The sequence below is a fragment of the Ixodes scapularis genome, unplaced genomic scaffold, assembly GCF_016920785.2.
Source record: "Ixodes scapularis isolate PalLabHiFi unplaced genomic scaffold, ASM1692078v2 PGA_scaffold5__190_contigs__length_132052651, whole genome shotgun sequence".
NCBI lineage: Eukaryota > Metazoa > Arthropoda > Arachnida > Ixodida > Ixodidae > Ixodes > Ixodes scapularis.
This window is the reverse complement of record NW_024609880.1, coordinates 90,474,647-90,492,941: the sequence shown is the minus strand read 5'-3', so window position 1 is coordinate 90,492,941 and position 18,295 is coordinate 90,474,647. Positions and strand designations below refer to the sequence as shown.

Here is an 18,295-nt window from a genome sequence, read left to right as displayed (position 1 = left end):
AAGGTGGATCAAAAAATGAAAGCCGTTCATAACTCCCTGTAACACCGAATTGGAGCGCAGCTCTTGAGGAGGAGGAGGGAAGGGTACAGAGGGTTACCTGTTCTCGGGGCGGCGGAGGGGGGGGGGGGGGGGGGGGGGGGTCATATGACCCCAGAAAAATTTTTCCGCTAGATTTAACGGGGAATTTTTTCCGCTAGACTTAGTGGGGAATTTTTTCCGCTAAATCTAGCGGGGGAACTTTTCCGCTAGATTTAGCGGGTTAATTTTTCCGCTAGATTTAGCGCGGCATTTTTCTCGATAGGTTTAGGGGAGAAATTTTTTCGCTAGCTTTAGCGGGAAAATTTTTCCGCTAGATTTAGCGGGGAAGTTTTTCCGCTAAATCTAGCGGGGAAAATTTTTCCGCTAGAATTAGCGGGGAAATTTTTCCGCTAAATCTAGCGGGGAAATTTTTCCGCTAGATTTAGCGGGGAAATTTTTCCGCTAGATTTAGCGGGGAATATTTTCCGGTAGATTTAGCGGGGAATTTTTCCCCCTGGATTTTTCCGCTAGATTTAGCGGAGAAATTTTTCCGCTAGATTTAGCGGGGAAATTTTTCCACTACATTTAGCGGGGAATTTTTCCCGCTAGATTTAGCGGGAAAATTTTTCCGCTAGATTGAGCGGGGAATTTTTTCCGCTAAATCTAGCGGCGAAAATTTTGCCGCTAGATTTAGCAGAGAAATTTTCCGCTAAATCTAGCGGGGAAATTTTTCCGCTAGATTTAGCGGGGAAACTTACCCCTAATGCACCGCGCGGTTAAGCCGACGGCGACGGCGACGCCAACGCCGCTCAAGCCGGAAACGGGCCCCTAAGAGCTGCGCTCTAAAAGCGCATTGCGTGTTTTCAAAGGAACGAAAAAAAGCTCTTTCAAACAACGTTGTCGAAGAGACCATGAACTGATTTTCCACCTAATTCCTCTCAGCTTTCCTTTCAGTTCGTAAGCAAAGTGACAAATCGCGTGGTCGTATTTCACTGGAACCTAAAGTTTACCCGGTTGTCTGAGAGTCGGCAAGGACAACGCCCTCGATAAAATGCACGCTTCACATTTTCGCTACTGCCGACAACCACAATTGTGTGAACGCGAGAGGCACATGTCAAGACTCAGTTTCGTGCTGCCATTTGTTTTCAAGTGTCTCTAATTTAAGGGCTATAGTCCCATCTGCTTCTAAGCGCTGCACGGGACTCGTGCGCTGGCACCTTGACGCCAGTTATGGAAATAACCCAAACACGTCAAGAGGTTTTTGGTGGGGTTAGCCCTCCCACAAAATGGTGCTGCGCAATTAATTTTCTTAAGTTCAAAATGGATAGCACTCTCTATTGATGGCGGATTCATATGACGGACTGATTCGCAGACGGATTCATCATATCCGCGTTTCGTCCTTCTCCCAAGCGCATCCACACGAAGGAGCAGACGCACAAACGACAGCCAGGATGACCGATAGTGCTCGAGGCCCCACTGTGCCGCGAAACTCTCCCATTGCACGATCGCACAGTGGCACCATTCTCCAAGATCTAAATCGAGACTTCCTGCTTTGTAAAAGAACTCTGCGCCGCTGTTACGTGCCTGCGAAACATAACACCGTTATAGGCTTAGCCCGAAGCGCCATTAGCTTTACTAATAAAAGGCGTGACAGAGACATAAGCATAATCCTGCTCGAGGAGGCTTCGGCGTAGAGGCGACGCAATCATGGGCTCGCAAAGGGGCATTTGGAGATGCTTTCCCGCACTCCGCGATCACACCTTCAGTACACTAATGTCACAAGAAAGATATTGCTGGATCAAATGTTGAATAAGATCCACAACAAATTAAAATTGCGTCTTGAGGTATTCTGACCATATAAAGATTCGAGCATTCTTAGAGGCGGACAATGGGAATATTACACTCAGTATCATGGATCTTTTTGAAGGCGCTGAGTCATATGCAGCTTTCAGAAGTCATATGTCTAACATAACGAGCGCGTCAGAAAATGGAGACTGCCACAGCTGCAGTGACGTCAAAGCGAATCCAACTGCAGGGACATGAGCGGTGTAATTAATTCTTTTCTCTCTCCCAAAATGAATGGAACGCCTACTTTTTTTCTCAACTAGCCAATTGAAGTAAGTGTTGACATAAACAAAAAAAAAATTAAAAGCCGTTTTTATTCCACCTGCGCATTTTCTCACTTGTGATTGGTTTGAGCAACTAAGCAATTGTTTTTGTTGAAGTAAAAATACTGGAACCCACTGTCGTAGCAGCACATCTGAAAATATTATTTCAGACTGAATTTGAAAATGTATGTGCTGTCGCTTCTCGTTATTTTCTGTCTTTCAATTTGTAGTTACTCTCAAGATACAGGTGAGGCAACTCCTCTACCAGAGGACGACCCGAAAAACTTTCCACATCAAAATGCAAGAAAGGTTCGTTATTCAATATTACTTTCTGACATAAAATATTCAAGATTATGCTTAATCACCAACTGTAGTAACATTTTGTGTTTATTACCTTCCTATGGTTCCGAGCAGACGACACTCACAGCCTGAGCTGGCTGTGAGTGTCGCCAATAAGCTCACTCCTGTAGAGCCGCAGGTCCTAGGAGAGTCACTGTAACGCATTTTGATAGAGATGACCGCACTGACGGTGCTGACAAGGCATGAGGGGTTTACGTTGGAACAAGGATAGCCTGTGGTGGAAGAAATTGGAAACATTCTAGTAGAAGGAACAGACACAAAAAGGGACGTCTTAAGCTCAGCAAACTGGTTTATTTCTCAATTATCCGATATATACCCACGAAGCCCTTCCCAACCACACTCTACGCAGAAATCTCCTTTGTTGAAAACAGTTCCAAATGGAGAGAACAGACATGACACCAAAGAGGTCAAACGCACGCACAGACATGAAATATTCAAGATGATGCTTAATCACCAATGGTAGTAACCGTTTCTATTTATTACCTTCCTATGCTTCTGAGCAGGCGACACTCACAGCCTGAGGTCTCAGGTGTTCTAGGACATGATTAGCTATCACCAGCTCTCCTGCACACTCACTGTCATTTCAAGAATAGTCTGTTGTTATTACACCGGTTTGATCCGGTCGTTTGCAACTACGTCATTAGGGCCGTTAATTGATGTCCTGTGTGAACGTCTTGGCTTGGCGATCAAGTACTCGAAACGGTTTTTCGTAGGTCGGTACCAGTGACCGACGAATCTTGTGTCGCAAGAAAACATGAGAGCACGTCTCGAGGCCTTGGCTAATTAAGGACTGCTCCGTTCAGGTGGAAGAACAGGCCAGAGGAGACGAAAAGTTCGTAGCAGGCCGTGGATGTAGCCATTGGGGTCTTTCTTGACTCGGGGGTAGGCGAAGAAAATAATTGGCCATGTAGAAACAGTGGTGCACCATAGACTAACTCGGCTGGAGAACAGCTAAGACCTGCCTTGAGCACCGGGCGAAGGCCGAGGCGAACGATGGAAAGGTGGTGGGCCCAATGTTTTGGAGGATTGTAGATGACGAGAGTGGCTTTCAACTGGCGGTGAAGCTGTTACACCATGCCGAAGGTCGACTGATTATGGGCGGTGACGTGGATATGTCGGACGCCCAAGATGGGGATGAAAATGGAAATAGGGTCGGTTGCAATTGCTTTCCCCTGTCGGTGCTGACCGCAGCAGGGCGGCTGAAACTGGAAAGCCACTTGTCGATGAAGGCTGCGGCGACTGTCTCTGTTGCCATGTCAGGGACGGGGAATGCGTCAGGCAATCTCGTGAATCTGTCTACACACGTCAGCCAATACTGTGCTACCCGTGATGATGAAAGGTACCCATTAGATCGATGTGGACGTGCGTGAAGCTGGAGTCTGGTGGGCAAAAAGGTCAAAGGGGATGATTGTGTGTGGCGTGATACCGACGCGTCGGCATTGAATGCACGTTCGCGCCCAGCGATGGACGTCCATGTTCATATCGACTAGAAGAAATAAGCAGTTCCTAACTTCTGTGATGCTGGGATACCATGGTTGCACTTGTCTTAGAGATGATAAAAAATAGCGAGATGAAACGCTAGTGGTTCGAATGGGCGTGACACGCAGTTGAAGTTTCGCAGCTAGTCGTTACCGGAGAAAACTGTGAGGGAACGTTGGGGATGTTCAGCGATCCAGGAGAGGCGCGCAAGCGTTGCAGCACAGGAACGTCACACTTCGCGGTTGCCAGTTCTTTTTGGTCCACTGGATCTGTTATGAAATAGCACCGACGAGATATAGTGCATTCACAGCAGTGTTTTCATGGCCGCTGACAGGACGGGGAACCAAAGTATACTTTGGTATGAAACCGAGTTTCCGGATCTCACGTGATTTGTTGTCGCTGCGGTCTTGTTGGAATGCGAGCGTCACGGGCCTAAGGTATATAATAACATTCAAATTCTCTCCCTCGAGGAAGTGGCTGAGGTCTTTGACGGCAAGGTACACAGCCAAAAGTTCGCGCGCAATGGTACTGTGCCTTTGTTCTGGATTCTTCAGTTTGTGCGTGAAAATTTGATTGGCTGCGAGCCATTGACGTTCTGATGAAGAACAACTCCGAGAGCTAACATTGACGCATCGCCGACGAGTCGCAGTTCTGCGTCCGTAATCAGAGGAAGAAGCATTGCAGAGTCAGCTGGCGACTTTTTCGCTAAAAAACCAGGCACTGCATTTTTGTTTTACTGAAAAGGCGCTAAATATTGTTGATTTTTGGCCAGTAGATCAGTAAATATTTTTATCAGTCGTGCACAACTCGGTAAGAAATAGCGAACGAATGTGGAAGGCCAAAAAATTATGAAATTTCTTCAGAGCTGTTGAGTGTGGAAAGTCTCCGATAGCTGCAACTTTCGTATCTAAGCGCTTGATGAGTTGCGGTGTTGCCATATGCCCAGGGAATTCGATGGTGGGCAGGCCGAAGGGGCATTTGTTTGGTTGATAACCAACCCATAGTCGTCGACCTGGGCGAAAGGAGTGCTCAGGTGTTATTCGTGCTAGGTTTCCCACGTGCAGGCGACCAAAAGATTGTTAGGATAACCAGCATCGTGTTCGATAACCAGGATCGTGTCCCCAGGATCGTGTCCGTGTATGTCGACACAAACCTACCGGGACAGGTACCGCCTTCTATAAGCGACGGCGGCAAGCACATAACCTTGTGGTTTCCGCCGTCGCTCGTAGATGGCACCAACCTTTCCAGTTACAATCGAAGAATGGATAGTTTGGCGCGTTGGTGGGAATTCATCGTAGGAAATAGCGCGAAAAACAGACGACGACGAAGAAGCACACGGTCTTCCGTCTTCACGAGAGGGAAAAGGCTCAACGTTTTTGTTTTTTTTATTCACTCCATGCCACCTAGTCTCGAGGCTTTTTGTTTAACTAGATAATTGTAATATGGTAGACAGGAGTTTAAAATACTTTATCAAAATTGAAATCTGTCAATCTTAAAGATGAAAAGAGGAAACCGTTTTCTGCGTATGCACGCGTGTATATGTATCCTTGCAGTTACTTATTCTGATAATTCATTTTGACCATTAGAGACTTACTAAATTTAGTTACATTTGGCGACACGTAACTTCGCTAACAGTAGCGGCGTTGTTAACATTTTTTTTCTTACACTTTTCTGCAGCGTCTCGATCAATCTCACAGGAGCCATCCCTATAAATACAACTCTCTGGGGAAAAACATCCTGTTTTAATAGATCCATGAAACGTTATTTTTCGATAGGAAGTGAACTCAAAGTCGTCTTGGTGTTGCTCAAACTGCGAATAAATAACATACTGACACGACAAAAAACGCCACGAGCACCTCTTTCAGGGAAAGGTGCACATCGTGACCCTTACTTGCGTTATATTTCTACATACCATGTTCTTTAGAGGTTGCGCGCTAGAGCTGAGAGGGCTCTAAATAGTTAATTACTAACAGTGTGCTTAGGTTAGTCGTTCACCTGGCGGGGGAAAATCGCACGCAGCTTGCTGGAAACAGATGTTCAGAATGACGCACGCTTTTAGTGCCAAAGACAAAACATGCAATAGTAAATAAAAAAATGAAAAAAACGCATCGTGCCTTGGCTTTCAACTAGCCAATTGAAATAAGTTTTTTCTTAACGAAATATGACGTTTGAGTTTTTGTGAATTTTGTTCACTTGCAATAGGCTTCAGCACCTCAGTTACTGTTTTTACTTGAAGTATAAATACTGCGATCCCTGATCGTTCAATAACAACTTGAAAAGTCGTTTCAGAATGAATCTGACAGTTATTTCAAATTATTTTTCGTGGTTTCTTGCCTTTATATTAGTGTTTACTTTGAAGATTACGCGGAAACCACTACCATTTCCCCCTGCGAGAAGATGATCCAGAAAACTACTCTAATCAAAATACAGCAACTGTTTATTTTTGACAATTATATTCGTCTTCTCGCTAGTGGCACATTAGAGATATCTTTAAAAAAAACAAGATTTTTCCGCGAGATGTTAAGCTAAATAATACCTCGAAATAAAATTATAATGAGAGTAACGCAAAAAAAAAACGTGCTATTTAACGGCATCTCCAACTGAAGAACATTGTCTCTTGTCATCACTTAGTGCATTACAGCCGAACCTATACTTTCTTTCAGGAGTGTAATATATATACTGTCATAAACGCGCTCTAATATATTGTCTCAGGTAATAAATTTTAAATTAGAGACAAAACGGATGTTTTTATACATTTAAAATGTTACATTCGGAACGTACGTCTGCTTTAATTTCTGCCGAACCTAAAAACCGAATACAAAAAGGCTGCTTTTGTGACACTACAAGTGAATAAAAAGTATTTGCGCTTTTTCGTTGATATTGAATGAACGTTTAACCTAATTCTTCTTATACATAATGCTTATTTTTTGTGTAGTTGCTTCTTTTTCATTAGACATTTATAAAATTTAAATTTACACTTTTTATTCTCAGATGCGTTATTTTTTCTAGACGTGTCGTCGTTTAGTCGGTCAGGAATAAACAATGGGAAAACTCATGTTTCCATGCATAACTCCGCTGTGTCAATGTTTTATTTCGTCTCCCGGAGCGCAAAATGTAGGATTCGAGCAGTGGGTGGTTGCTTTCCTGTGAGACATTTGGCCTGTCATTCACAAGTTCAGCTTCTTTCTGTAAACAAAACATTTAATACGACCTGAATATGCGTGGTTTATTGAACCTTTAATTCTAAGTGGAATCCAGCAAGGGTCTTAATTTACACGACAGGACCAAGCGGAAACAAGTGACAAGGACAGCTGTCGTCTAGTGCGATCGTTTAGCAGTGAGGAGCTGGAGAATCGCAGCTGGCTGCGTTGTCCGGGTTCCTCCGTCCCGCTCAGTCTCCTTGAGTAGATTTTGGCCCCAGGTCTTTGAATAATAGAAACAAATATGGGAACCTTGCGCAGATAATAACCCAAAGATTTAGACAGTGTTTGATATCGCGTTTTGAGCACACAACTTACGTGTATTTTTTGAGGAACCTACCGTAACAACACAATTGTGTAAATAAAGCGAAAAGCAACGCGCGACATACAGGTTTGTATTTCCAGAATATCTGAAATAGAAGCACTGTTAAATTAGTTCGACATCAGTCTTGAATATGATAGCTGCTTGTTGGTGCGATTGCAGATAGAAATCAAATAATATTAGCACGAATGAGTCCTCGGTAAAAGCTGGAGAACCGAAGTTTTTTTTATTTTTTTTTTCGGTAGTCTGAGTTAGTACCAGCTAAGTTATTCTCTCAGTGCCATGATTAATTTTCAGTCATATATGTGTAGAATTTTGATATAGGATGTCGCTGGTATTTTCTAGATTGTTGAATTACCTGGAAGACACTGGGTCAAGAAACGAACATACACAGTGACGACAAAGATGGGATAATCAACATGTGAATATGCACAAATCCATGGCAAGGTGAAGGAAAATGAATACACCTTAGAACTGGGAGCTAAATTTAGATCCATGTAAGCAATATATCTTGATTTTTGTTTCATGTTATTTAGCAATACGCCAAGACATTTCACAAAAGCTATCTTACTAGGAAGTCTCAAGTGAAAATAATGGTATAACAAATTAAAAAGAAAAGACAATATATCGGACTTGTATATATGAGCATCCCTAGGTGTAAATAGATGGGGAAAAAACATTCAATATTTTTGAAACTAGAAAAAAGAAATAGAAAGTCACGCAGTTAGGAATGCAACTCTCTGAAATATTGTTTCATAACTGAATAGATCCTTTTCAAATGTGCGCGCCATTTAGTAGCTGCTGCGTCAATTATGCGAGTCCGCCATTGTTTGGGCACGTACATTCTCTCAGCCTGTATTAGGCACGAGGGTTACGACAATGTTCGGCGAGGACTCGGATCTAACCACACGCTTCGTACCCAAGAAAGGGCGAACGCCACTGTTGCTTGCGGACCTTTAAAAAAGGCTCTATTTCGAGCAGTAAATATTAGTCTACCCTGCAACCGAAAATACTTTTAATCTTGTAAATATATTTACATTTTTAAAATGGTCGTGTGGAAAGTAATCGTACAGTAACAATGGAGTGACAGCTGCACAGTTTAAGACGCGAGAAAAAGTGCGCTAGGCTTCTAGCGCAAAAGTTGTCTTTGTTGTATCTTCTGTTTAAGAAAGAGTGCTGCTACGCTCATTTCTGTCAAACTTTAGACTAGGGTCAGCATGCTCACAAAAATTAAGACACAAAACACGTTTTGAGCTAACATACACATTGAGTGTGTGTTTGCACTAGCCCTGCACACATCAGCGACATCCTCATCCAACAGATACGACACGCGCAACCCACGCACTTCGTGTGTTTGGTACCTCAACACGTTCTATCTCAGTGGGTGTTTGCAGCATGATCAAGCTAATATTTTTGTAACGCAGTCACTAAATTAGTCCTTACTACTGGACGGTTTTCGAAATGCCGGAGGCTCCCGTATATTATTCGAAATGTTTTTCTTCGATAACAGGTGGTCATCAAAAAATCCAACAATGTTTTTGGAAACCACTGGCCAACACCCAGCACCGAGTGTGCTCAAGTTTACCAGACAAAGTGGTATGGTTGATTTATTATAAATTTAACTGTAAGTAATTATTTGTAGTGAAGATCACAAAATATTTAGGAAGGCAACTCACGAAAATCCTCTGCGAGAATTGTATGGTGATGTTGCAGCTACGTAGATATCATAGCGGCTGTAGATATCATAAAAAGCTTGTAAACATCCGTAGTAAAGAACCATCATCAAATTAGTGAAACGAATACCAATACATTGGACAAGTTATTCTCAACGTACTAATTAAATCAAACTTACCTATGTATGAACATCAATTGTTACATCACATACGCATTTGAACATTGCAAGGATGGCGAGGATACTATACATTGGTTTCTTTTCAAATCGAACACGCGTGTCGGATTAGATATTCTCGCGGATGGAACCGCTGCTTGGCGAGCGTAAATCGAAAATAAAGATTTATTCGGCGAACTTGTGCCAGAAACAAAAGAAATATGAGCGCCGAAACAGAAACAGCGAACGTCGCAGCGTCGGCGTGACAGCTGGCTGGAGCGAGACCTGCCAGAGAGAGAATGAGAATGAGCCGTCAAGATTAGGCTCGACTCCTTTTTTGTTGTACTCGGTATCTCAGATAATCGAACTAGAATAGTCGAGGGTGTGCTAGGACGAGACTAACATTTATGCAAGGGGTAAGACTATACTCGAATCTTCTAGAAGTACGGAAAAGCGTTTCTTCTTATTTCTTCTAGGCGGTAATATTTTTATTTGCCTCAATAAAATTTATTTTAGGCGCATTTTCGTAATAAACGATGTCACACCTTAAATTTTGTTAAAAAATGCATTTTTTAAAATAAATATTCGGAAGTGGAGTACGGTGAAACGTTACATTCTTGCTGCTGGATTTTTTTACCTAGTTGTTCTGTCGCTTGTGATAAATAGGAAAAACGAAAACACATCGCGTAATTTCCACTTGCTTTAAACTAATCTGCTTTGGCCTATTTAATTCTAGAAATAAAATGATGTAAAACATCGCACCTTTGATGTTTTGGTGACATTCTTGGTTCCTTGTCTTTTAGGACTCATGACACATTCTGCTTACTTAATACTATATTGTAGGCCTATACATGCGATATCGTTTGTACCGCTTTAGTTTGTCATTTTTATAAAAATTATTTACATGGTTCTTTATTTCGTTAACAAATAAATGTAGCCCTGGTTGGAGCCCTCTTTATAAAACGAGGCGATTTTATTTCTCCCTTTTCTTATTGTTCCCAATAGTGTTACCTTTCTGTAGGTTTAGTCAAATTTATCCCTTATTGAATTTTCTGTAGAAGTGCCCATACGCAGATGTACGCACCTGAACCGAATAAAGTGTAGCTTCGAAAGTTGGAATTACTGCAATGTTTTTAGCCTTAAAATGCAAACGGCATGGGGTTCAGAAGTGTTCGGGAAATGAATGGGCGACGGAGAGTGGCAGTATATTGGTGGAAAGGGGAGAGGGCACGTTTTGTGGGCGTGTCCCCATCAAAACAAAAAGCCTGCCCCAGCCGCCCCTGTTCCGACGCCAGTGCCTACACCTGTTATTTATCTATCTTTTTTGGCCGCGATTTTTGTTTCTTCGGGGGGGGGGGGGGGGGGGGGGGTATTTAGAACATTAAAGACGGGCGGCATATTTTTGCAGCCCGACCTGCAACCGGCATTCTTTGTGTTGAAGTAAAAATTCCAGTTTTCTGCTCGAGCCTTTTATGTTCTAGATTGTTTCTGTCCAGTTTCATCGATGACGGTCGTTCGGTGGTTTGGTTTAGTCTCGTTGCAATGGTCGACACACAAATAAGGATAAATCGAAAATAACATTTTCCCTCTGTAAAAAAGCCCCTTCGAGTGAATCTACTAACATGAGCATTGCCTTCCCACAGAGCTGTTGCAATTTGAGATGCTAACGTGGTTTTAAGCAGAATTGATTCGCATGCCTGGCTGAAAACGTCACGCGTGCTGTGCCAGTAAGTTGAGCTGATGTTTGTTCCAAAGTGCGGTCTCCCAGAATGATATGCTCAGGGGCGTTAAGCAAGGAATTATTGGTGATGCCTAGGATCTCGCCTCTACAAACATTTCTGTCGTCGAATAGAAAAAAAAAACGAAAAAAACTCGGAGCTGGAAAGAACGAAGGACAAAGTACTGGGATTCAGTGTATATATTTTTTTGTGGAAATTAACTATTACCTATTAGACAAAACCAAAAACTGAAATTCTCCTGCTTATTGATCTTACTTCGCATGCGGTGCGTCAAGAATTTTTTAAGTCGTTTTTACCGTGAGAGATGCCAGCTTTATATACTAAGATCTGTCGGCGCTATGGAGATTCGCGAGTAATTCCCGATGCCTAAAATACCTGCTGTGAAAATGAATGCAACTACAGAATCATTTTGGTGCAAGTAACTTGTGATATATTTTTACCATTGGTAGAAGCTTAGCGTCTAGTTATAAAACTTGGCCAGTGAGTACTACAAGATGATCTTGGTGCCATATTGAAAAACTGAAACTAAATATAAATCTAAAAAAAAAAACTGACATCCACACACAGTCTCAAAAGTCAACTGAGACGGTATGTATGGGTGTAGGGTTTTTAATATGTATTCTTAATCTCGAAATTTGATTATGGACTTAACTCACAAACTTGCCTGCTTTTTTTTTACATTCAACGATTTTCACTGTTTTATTCGAAGTTCAAACATGAAACATGACGTGAAAGTAATTAAGAATTGCTAGAAGAAAGTTATAGTAAAAATATACATGATAAGGTCTACTTTGGAGACAAACGGGATGTTTCTTCAAGCTAAAACGGACATTACAACATTTTATTCACTCTGCGTAAAATTAATGAAGATGAGCTGTAGCAATATATATGCCTGCGTGTGCCGTACCAATTTTCGTATTCATCTTCGTGCTCTACTAAAGGTAAAATTACATATCAAGAACTAATCTTCATGAGCCTTTAGCAAAGCTGACCTCAAAAGATGCGCGTTGAAGGTCTTCATAGAGGGAAACATTAATTATGATATATATTTTTCTGTTTATCATTGTGCGGAGACTCTAGCAAGGCCTATGAAAGTCAGACATTGTTAAAACTGGACACAAGTAAGTTCGAATGCAAGATGCTCGAGCAGCTATAGGGGACCGGAATGCTAGCGACTACACCAGGTGTACAGGTTGTATATCTCGTCTAATGGGTTTTATCAGCCTTCGGGATCGAATTTGTAGACTCTTCGGGAAGGAAGGAACAGGACATGCAGAAAGCACAAATAAAATGGGAAATGCATAAATATTATATATGCTAAACTGAGATACAGCCATAGGAACCTTGACTCAGTTACACTTAGTAAACAATAATCAGGAGTGTGCGAATGGTCAAATTCTAACTCGAATCGAATAGTGTAATATAGTAGCTAGAAAGTTGAATGTCGAATAGAATACGAATACTAAAATGTATTCGCAATGTCCACAGGCCTAAAAAGGGGTCTGTCTTTCTGTGGTGTTCAGGTGACGACTACGCAAAATTGCGATAGCGTTGCCTGCCTACTACGAAGGCTATATTCCGCAGATTAATTTGCGACGAACTTGATAAGAGGAAACTAATTATCAAATGTCCGTAGATATGCATTCGAGAAATATGGTCATACACTACACGTCATCGGCCGCGTCCGTTCAGCCAGCGGCTCCCTCCTTCAAAGCATTCAAAAGACTGCGGCACATCCAGTGAGCGCCTCGCCTTCAGATCCGTGCATGCGCCCGATATAAAGGGAACAATAGCTCATAAAAAGTATCGCTTCACAAGTGTCATCCTTTATACGCTGGTTGAGCGTCGTGCTCTAAATCTTGAGTTTCTGGACTAAAGTTCCCTTGAAGGACGTTCGGTTTTATGTTCCTTCTTCTCTATTTATCGATTTATTGCTAGCTCGCGGATGCTCATGTGTTTCGTGTTATGGATAAAAAGTTCCCGGGTTAGGTTGAAGAACGAAAATGCATCGCATTTAAGAAAACCGCAAAGATAAAAAGAAGCCCTAGATTTTTTTGTTTTTTTAGAGTAACAAAGAATGTCGAGGGGTAGGACGAATAAAAACAGTGGTAGTGACCATACTTAAGTCCAATTCACATGGTGCGACTACGCTCGCGATTTAGCAGCTGCCACGTTGGTCACCGCATCTTAAACCATACTTTTTTGCCGCACAGGCGGCATTGTATAGTGCGAATTTACGAGTAAAATCCCATCATGTGAATCGGTCATTACACGACAAGCTCAAGACTCAGCTGACGGATGTGCCCACCCATCCACGTATGGATACGCAACGTGCGGAATAAAGGAACTGATATTACTGGACGTTTTTAATCGCGCGACGTATTGCGAAACGAAGCCCAATAATCAGTTTCACCTTACGTCCGGCCGCAGAGGACGCTACTAGCCATTCCAGCTAATCCGGCTCTGGGAACTTTACACGTGGTTTACACTTTGCGCACGTCACGGCGCTTCCTCTCGAAGGTGACGGGGAACTCACACGGCCTTTGGATTGTCACCGATGGCTCGGAGAATTTGCTGCAGCAGGGTGTACGGTTAAGCGGAGTTTCTCTTTTCGTTTCTCACTCGACGCCGCGGAGCGCGACAAATTACTGGAAGATGCCGATTTAAAGTTCGCTGCTGCGTGTAGATATATGGTCCACAGAGCTGGCTAAAGATTTAGCTAAATGTTTTAATTCAAAATGGTGACTTGCGTGGTTACGGGTTTTTCTCAATTGCACACAAGAAGCCGGATGCATGACTCCTTCGTTCGAAGAACACAAGAAACGAACAGCATTCTTCAGAAATGACTTGTCAGTCAAGGCTTATGAATCCAGGCTTTATTTAGATCACACACTTGCCTGCGAGGACAATTTTATCATATGAACAGCCGGAAGAAACCAAAACTGCTTGCCAGCAGCATTTATATACAATTGATCGAATTATTCGAAAACTCGAACACTAGGAATTCTAAAGTCGAATCGAATTATTTCAGCAATCACTATTGGTTTCGAATTTTCGAATTCAAACACAAATATTTACACACTTCTCATAATAATAATAATAATAATAAAATATGCGTTGCCAGTAACGTCAAAACAGCAGAGGAGTCGGGGCAGGCATTTTTTCATAATGTGGCCCGTGCACATAACCCCCTCTCCACCGTCCCTCTCCGTCGCTCCTTCACCTCCAAAACACATCTGACCATTCTGCCTCTAAGGCTACTCCACCTTGCAGAAAAGCACACTTTCGAAAATACTTTTTTTCTGATGCAGTTGCGTGCATCTGCTTCGAGCACTTCTACAGAAAATACAACAAAGAGGGGGGACTTTGATTTAGCCCATAGAAGGTTAACATTATTGGGAACAATAAAAAAATAAAGGAGTAAAAAATTGCCTTTTAACATACCGGGCTCGAATTATGGCTGAATTTATTTATTAACACAATTTTATTCAAATTTCGCAAAAAAAAAAAGAAAGTAGTACAAGTCTATAGCACATGTCTACTGGCATGTAGCATTCAGTAAGCAAAATGTATAATGAACCCTTAGATACAAAGCTACAAATATAACGCTAAAACGTCAAAACTACGATGTTTCGTTTTTGTTGCGTAAAAAAGCCAAAACACTTGTTCTTTTAAACGGACATGCGTTATATATATATAGAAGAAAAATGACTGTGTGTTTTCGTATTTAATTACGTATATCAACCGACAGTACCGGTTTTAAAAATTGAGCAACCAAAATGTAGTATGTTTACTTTGCTCCACTTCAGAACTTTTACATAAAAAAGTAAGGAATCTCAACAATTCTAAAGTATTACTTCTTACGGAAATGGGGCTGCGATATATTTTTTCTTCCCATCGGAATACCCCCCCCCCCCCCCCCCCCCCCCCCCCGTCAGCGCCCTCGATGCTTGTGCACGATTTAAGTGAAAACACCCTTTAGGTATGACCATAATAATCATATGAATAAAACAAAAAAAAAATGTTTGGATTAATTTTGCGCTTTGATAATATAATTTTATCCCAGCAATTATCTCAGAAAAGTACCAAATTGCCTTGACGTGGTAACAGCAACATACACAAGTGTCTATATACAGCAATACTTACAAACTTCCTAACTATACAGAAATCGGGTTTACCTGCGAACAGATTTTAGTTACCGAGCCTATATTAGTTTTAGTATCTTAGAACGTTTGATCCTGGAAATATTTTTCACACCTATTATAAAGGTGGATCCTGTCATTTTAAGCACTGACAGGAAAGTTATATTCGCCGTCGAGTAGACATAATTAAGTTCATGGTGCTCTCACCTACCTACACAATTTTATACAAGACACCTTTTTAGATTTACTATGAATATTGAGGTTGCTACTGAACCAATTATGATAAAAGAGCAAAAATATATATGTTAAAAGGGTACCCGCGGCCAAGCCCTGAGTTGAACACCTGCATGTCGAAAGCATAGGTGTGCTTTGCCGGCGGTTCTAATAGGATTTCCTTTCGTGAACGTCCTGGCTCCTATCAAACGCCCTTCTGACATTTTGCCTATTTTCAATTTTTTTATTGTGTGTTATACACAAAAAAAGCGGTCATAATAAAAATAACTCTTGTACTTTTCCAGCTGATGGAAGACTGGGACACCCGCTACTCTACTCTGATTATACGAAATGCTCTATCGTAAGAATAATGAAAAAGGATTCGGACGGTAGGTTCACGCTATTCTTTAGACCAAAAAGTCCTAGGAACATAAAGCGAAATCTAGAGGTTGCGTGTTGGTTTATTTTGTTCCCTCCCCTCAGACGTATGGTATTGTTTGAGTCGAATAAAGCTTTATATTTTATAAAAATAATTCCCAATTGTATCAAACAGTGAACACCGCAAGAGAGATTGAGAGTATACATGGGTAATAATAATGGCAAGTTTTCGATGCTTACAGTTAAAATATTTTAGCAGTAAAATTATGCACATGTTATTCTTATTGTGGCTTCTTTAGAACGGTTTCATATGGTTGGCAAGCTTAGTGGGGGGGGGGGGGGGGGGGGGTTGATTTTACAAAAACAAACACCCATCGGACATCTCTGGTCACGCATTGGTACTATTTCTTTATTTTCTATCGTTCCTATAATGGTTTGCCTCAGCTCTTAATCTTTGAAACTACCCATGAAATATTACACTATATGTTCTATGAGACAAAATAGGCACCAAGGAACCTAAGATAAATTTGTGCGCTTGATATATCTTGAAACATGTAAATGAACGCTAAAAGAGACGACTATTAATATAAAATAATGCTTGATAAAATAATATATTACAAGTCTGAACGAGACGAGAGCTAATACGAATTAAACATGTATTGTAAAGGTGTCAGAACTTAACATATGTATTTTAAACTTTGCGTGGAACGTAAAGAAAATAAATATTTTACTAAAATGGCATCGGTGACATTTAGTGAATCAGCAGAGTGCAGCATAGCTTTCAAAATCTTGGCATATAAGATCACAAAACACAAGCTGAGCCAGTCTGCCAGGACTGGTTCAGCTTGTGTTTCTGATGATGCATTGCAGTCTGCGGACTGCAATGCATCATCAGAAAATAACTAAGCTAGTCAGACTCGACTTAAGTCAGTCACACATTAACAACGCGTCCAAATACGCCAAAGTGCTGGGATGCGTTTTTTTTTTTATGGCATTGTGTTTAGAGAATCCTGGGTCTTTTGTTAGACATACCTTCTAGCAGGATGCTTTACATCGCAATTTTTACTTTTATGCAGAGCTTTAGGCGCACGAAAAGCATTATCGCTTCAACTCTGTGTTACATAAGAATTTTCTATTATTTCTGGGAGCCTAAGAATACGTTTGGATGGAAAGCTTCCTTTGGAATTTTTTAATGACTTTATGATCAAAACTGACGTCAGAGGTCCTGACCGTCAAAACTAACGTATTTCGCAATAAATAAAATTATTTCAATTTTACAGTTCGAATTTATTTGTTGTTATTAGACGTTGATTTGAAATATTAATCTACAAGCGTTGCGATGATTTATTTCATTCCTTTTAAGATAACGTGAAAACATTTTTTTGATAATTTTATACATTTTCTAGCAACATGTTTACACTTTTTCGGGAGTGATTTTTATGTGTTTGATCTGTAACGGTTCTTCTACACTTTGTATTAAGAATTCATCTCAACCGATAATTCTCAACCAGCATAGCGTCAGAAATATTGAAATTAACAATATACCAGGAAGCATCATACGTGACATATTTTAACCCTATATTCTAACGCAATGTTATTTCCAGTTTGTTTTTTAATGTGGGTATAGTATTCATTTTTTACGTAAAAACTGGCAAATGCTTTTGATTTTTGTGTGTGTGTTCTTTTTAAGTGCAGCATTTTGCCTTTCCCAACTAGCTCTACTGCAGCTGTATATTTGTGGGCTTGGGACGAGTCAAGTTGTTTGTACACAGCTTTTTTTTTTCTTCTCTTGTCTCCCCCAACGTCGTGTTTGTCTGGAAAACAGGAAAATCCATTATTATGACCATATAAAAAAAAAACGTATTGTATAACATAAGAACCGACAAATTTTCTGACCAAACGATAATTTTTCAGAGTACCGTTGTGACATGCTCCTGTCGGACGAGGCTGCAAAAAATGACCCACCCACTGCTTGTGAAGAAAAGTTTAAAACGTATTGCACTGGTACTCCGGTTGAAGTCTACAGTAGCAGTTGTGAATAAAGAGGAGCAGAACCTCTGTGAAGTCGCACATGGAGATTATAGAAACTTTCCTGTAGTGTAGTATCTCTTTAAATAAAATGACATGCTCTAAATATTGCATTTGTCTCATAAAGTTAGTGTCAACGCGTGACACTCTCGCCTAGCAGTAATATCTGAAAACTGTACGCCCTATGGCCTATGGCCATAGGGCGTACAGTTTTCAGAACCGTACGCCCTATGGCCTAACATAGCTTGCCGCTAACTGTACGCCCTATGGCCTATACATAGCTTGCCGCTAACATTGTTCGCGGCGTTGCCGGTATTTTATGGGCCGCGAGCTTTCGGTTCACAGTGTTAATAGGGAGTTTGCGTAAATCGCTTTCGCCGTCCCGCAACGGCTCTCCGCAACCCGCTAGCATACCTGGACCTCTACAGCCAAGGCCATCGGCTCGCAGGCGCAGAGGCTGCTTCTTCGTTGCGGAAGGCC

General features: G+C 41.4%; 1 pseudogene; it reads left to right on the top strand.

The window, feature by feature from the left end:
- The first annotated feature begins 2,309 nt into the window (after positions 1-2,309).
- On the top strand, positions 2,310-17,829 carry LOC115326141 (annotated as a pseudogene).
- The last annotated feature ends 466 nt before the right edge of the window (positions 17,830-18,295 follow it).